The 5,000-nt window shown below is 48.2% G+C and overlaps 1 protein-coding gene across 5 annotated transcripts in view; it reads right to left on the bottom strand.

Moving 5' to 3' along the window:
- Positions 1-5,000, bottom strand: part of LOC122258856 (Ankyrin-repeat, SH3-domain, and Proline-rich-region containing Protein) — a 565,439-nt gene that overhangs the window by 271,684 nt on the left and 288,755 nt on the right. The window contains exon 1 of one of the 5 annotated variants that reach the window (XM_086533830.1): positions 1,493-1,639. The exons of the other annotated variants lie outside the window; for them this stretch is intronic. The gene's annotated coding sequence lies outside the window, so the exon portion shown is untranslated. Of the gene's footprint in view, positions 1-1,492; positions 1,640-5,000 lie in introns of those variants that run through there. 5 annotated transcript variants of the gene reach the window in all.

The raw sequence follows: 5,000 nt of genomic DNA, 5'->3' as shown, positions 1-5,000 counted from the left end.
TCCCTCGCCCCTCTCCCTTCTCCCCTCTTTCTCCTCTCCTCTCCTCTCCCCTCCTCCCCTCTCCTCTCCTATCCTCTCCTCCCCTCCCCTCCCCTCCCCTCTCCTCTCCTCTCCTCTCCTCTCACTAATTTCCCTTCCCTCATTGTCCTATTAAACATTTACATAATCATCATTGCACGCTAGGATTGCAAACGCCATACGTAATTACCAATGGGCGGCAGCCTGAGTTAACGATCTATTCCGAATCACGAGTAGTATATTTCATCTCAGAATCTTAGGCCCGACATCATCGCGAAGGGGAAGGTAAATACGCACGCACGTGCACGCGAGTAAACACACACACACACAGACAGACAGACAGACACACAGACAGACAGACAGACAGACAGACAGACAGACACACAGACAGACAGACACACAGACAGACAGACACACACACACACACACAGACAGACAGACACACAGACACACAGACAGACAGACAGACAGACAGACACACAGACAGATATATATATATATAGACAGATATACAGACATACAACACACAGAAACACACACACACACACATACATATATATATATATATATATATATATATATATATATATATATATATATATATATACATATATAAATTCACTTACTCCTTCTCTCACGCTCACTCTCACTCACCCAAACACACAGACACACACACGTAAGTAGCCACATGTGCGTTCAAACCCACTTAGGGTCATTGCATTTGCGATGAAACGAGGACATTCCGATCGCAAAAGCCTATCACCGATAATGTTGATGCAATATAAATATATTTCCACGTAATGTTGCAAAGGGCAGCACACGGCCAGGGTGTTATTATACGTAATGGCAGCCTATGCAATGGATACTGAATAATCAACACGAAGCACACGGGAAGCATCTCATACAGCACCGCGCATGGTAAACGCTGCCAAACAACAGCATGCTGATAACACCATGCAGATAACACCATGCAAATGCACACACTCACGGAAAGCGAGTGAATCTCACATAATATCACAGGAAACGATTACCATTATAGTGTCGTGCACAGTAGCCGAAAGATAATAGAAATAACGAATGAATAAGTTAATGATTCATTAAAAGAATAAATAAATAAAATTAACGAGAATAGCACCAAGAATTACTTGAAGAAAGAACACGGCACAAATTAGTCACTTCACTCCGTAGTCCATAGTTGTCACTGAAACATTACTAATAAAAAAAACGATCACAAAACGATAGAAAGACACATGACACAAATGCAATTTCCTTTCGTACGTCACTCCCCCCCTTCTTTTTCTTCCTTTTCTTCCTATACTTCCTCTTCTCCTTCTTTCCACACCATCCTCTTACACACACCAACGCACACCAAGCAGTGAGATTGATAACACAGAATCACACTCCCGCACACTCCCACTCCCCCTCCCCTCCACTTCCTCTTCCCCTTCCCCTCCCCCTCCCCCCTCTCTCTCACCTCCTGATTCGGCGACACAAACAAAGAGTTGCAGCCCCGACAGTGAGGCCATAGCGATGCTGATGACGATGATGATGGCGGGGTCGTGCTCCTTCCCCCTCCCCCTCCCTCTTCCTCCTCCTCTTCCTCCTCTTCCTCCCCCACACCTCAGACGACGGAGATGGTGTGGCGATGGTGTCCTGCACTGTCGAGATAAGCAGGAGCAGGAGCAGACAGCAGACAGCAGCAGGCAGCCCCCCACACAGTCCCCGAGTTTCCCCTCTATCTCTCTCCCCTCTCCCTCTCTCGTGCCAACTGAGAGATCCCGCACAGAGGGAGCTCTGCTTGGTGTGTGTGGTGTGGGGCGGGGTTGTGGTGTGCGGTTGTATGGTTTGATCCAACAAGCTCATTATGGTGATGGGGGGTATGGTGCAAAGCTTGGCTCTTCGCAATGCTTAATTGTGCGTTAGAATATTGTGCTTATAAAAAAAAAAAGCTCTGAGCGATGAGTTTGGTGCCAGCGCCGTGTCTTGATCCCAAAGAGGCCATAAGTGGTGCCAGTAATTAGCCATGGTGCATAGTCGGTGCCAATAATAGGCCACGGCGCTTATGTCACAGCGTCGGGAAATGCCACCGGCGCACAAATACGGCCTTGGGAAATGATACCTCATGGGCGAGAGGAAAAGGGGGTGGGGAGGGGGCGAGAAAGAGAGAGAAAGTTTAATAGAAAGACATAACAAATAAGACAAATGTACATCTAAAAAGAGAAAGCGAAAAAATAGAAACAAAGAGATAAAGAAAGACAATGAAGGAAAAGTAGGTATATAGACAGATAGATATATAGACAGAAAGACAGATACACAAATATAAATAAATGTATATATATGTATAGATCGATAATCAGATAGACAGATGAATATAGAGAAAAGAGCAAGAGAGATAGAGAAAAAAGAGACACATTCCTCCCCAAGAAACTCAAACACAAAAATCCGCCGCAAATTCTTCCTTCCCGCCGTAGTTCAGAAGGCGGATTTTTCTCCCCCTCTCCCTCTCCCTCTCCCTCTCCCTCTCCTTCTCTATCTCCCTCTCCCTTTCCATTTCTATTTCCCTTTCCATTTCTATTTCCCTACCCTTTTCCAATTCCTTCTATCTTTCCATTTCCATTTCCCTCTCTCTTTCCTTTTCCCTTCTCCCTTCCCCTCTCCCTCTCCATCTTCCTATCTCTCTCTCCCTCCTCCTTGCAACAATCCCCTTCCCCTCCTAATCCTCTCTCCCCCCCTTCCTCCTCTTCTTACCTCCCTTCCCCCTTCCCCTCCTCTTCTTACCTCTACCCTCCTCACAGCCCCTCTTCTTCCTCTCCCTCCTTACCCTCTTTCATCCCCCCCCCCACCTCCCTTATCAAATTCTACTCTTAACCGTGTGCGTTTAATTATGAGAGGCTTAGTTTCCAATCCCAACGTCCAAGCCACTGGAGATCGTCTTAAGACAGGTAAAGGTAAACACACACACACACACACACACACACACACACACACACACACACACACACACACACACACACTAACTCACACACACTCACATTCACATTCACACTCACACACTCTCATCAAAACACCCACATCCATCCCATATAACAAACAAGAAAATACCAAAAGGTCGACATGCTGTTCCTATCCTGGGGTAACCTCGCCCTTGTTACACTAGAAGACGAAATCTCTGACCACAAAATACTCATTTCACGCTCTGCCATCTATCCCCCCCCCCCCCGACCAGAACACCCCACCTATACCTCGCCCCTTCATCATCACCCATACTTCCCCCTACCCTAACTGCATCCCTATCCACCCTACACCCCTCACTTCCCCTCTTATCTAACCCCTACTTATTCACCATACCCCAACAACCCTATACTCTCTATCCTTTAACCCATCCATCCCATACCCCCACCAACTCCTTACCTACCTTACTCCCGTCACCCACCAACATCTACCCTTCCCTACCATAATCTACCCTTCCCCACTACGTCCATCCATCCATCCATCCTTCCTTCCTTCCTTCCTTCTTCCCTCCCTTCCTTCTTCCCTCCCTCCCTCCCTCCCTCCCTCCCTCCCACCCACCCACCTACCCACCCACCTTCACACCCTCCCTCCCTCCCTCCCTCCCACCCACCCACCTACCCACCCACCCACCTTCCCACCCTCCCTCACCCCCTACTTCCCCCCCCTCCCTCACCCCCTACTTCCCCCCTCCCTCCCCCCCAATCCCATCCCATCCCCTCCTCAGCGCTCGATGCCAAACAACCCAACTGGTGTGAAATTGCTTGTCGCCGTCGCTTCCCCATCACCGTACACTTCCGACACGCGCGTAGGACACTTCTTTCAAGTCGCCGAAGGTTGCCGACCTCATGGGTAACTTTTTTGAGGCGGGCTTAGCTCCTGGAGGGGTCGCTGCTGTAGGCTTTTCGATGTAGGGGGGAGGGCAGGGGGGAGGGCAGGGGGGAGGGCAGGGGGGAGGGCAGGGGGGAGGGCAGGGGGGGAGGGCAGGGGGGTGGGCAGGGTAGAGGGGGTGGGGGGTGAAGGTGTGATTGCTAGTACTGTGTGTATGAAGAATTGTATGAAGGTATGATTAGTAGTTTAGTGCGTTCACTTTGTGTGGATTTAGTAAGACAAAGTAAGACATATCAGCCAAAGCGGCACTGATAATAAAACAAGATGAAAGCCAAAGCAAAATCACAAAAATAGGCCTATCTGCATGCCATAGCGTACGCCAACATCACTCGCAGCATCCTCCCTCACCATCGCCCCCCCTAACCCCTCCCACCCCAACTAAAACCACCGGCAGACCCCCCACCCCACCAACCACAACCTACAACCGATACAGGCCGTTTCTGGGACCGGGATACCTCTCAGTGTAAACCGTTTACAGCGAGCCGCTTCTCTCGCGTAAACAAAGTGTGTGTGAGGGAGGCTGAAGGAGGGAAAAGCCTAGTCTCTATCTTTTTCTTGCATAGGATTCGTAATTATGAACATTTTTTTTTTTCTCTCTCTTTTTTTTTTAACTTTCTCCGGTGATTTTGTGATGAGTTCATCTGCTTGTTTGTGTGTCGGTTGCGTGAGATTTTGTGATGTAATTATTTACCTTTACTATCCATGAAGAATGAGTGAATATGTGTATGTGTATGTATGTGTATGTGTATGTGTATGTGTATGTGTATGCGTGTGTGTGTGTGTGTGTGTGTGTGTGTGTGTGTGTGTGTGTGTGTGTGTGTGTGTGTGTGTGTGTGTGTGTGTATGCGTATGTGTGTGTGTGTGTGTATGTTTATGCGTATGTGTGTACATGGGCATGAGCATGTGTGAGTGCGAGCGCATATATCATAAATATCAATACGAATAAAACGGACGAAGCAAATGTAAACAACGAAACAAACAAACCTACAAGTCTACAGCCGCCAGGCCAAACAAAACTGACTGCATAAAACAACACATCCCAGTTAAGGGGGGGGGGGTGAAGCAGCATCCCAGAGCATCTT

The sequence above is a fragment of the Penaeus japonicus genome, unplaced genomic scaffold (genome assembly GCF_977035675.1).
Source record: "Penaeus japonicus unplaced genomic scaffold, GWHDUDI00000001_assembly GWHDUDI00000040, whole genome shotgun sequence".
NCBI lineage: Eukaryota > Metazoa > Arthropoda > Malacostraca > Decapoda > Penaeidae > Penaeus > Penaeus japonicus.
Note: the sequence above shows the minus strand (reverse complement) of the source record. Positions and strands in the feature narration are given on the sequence as shown.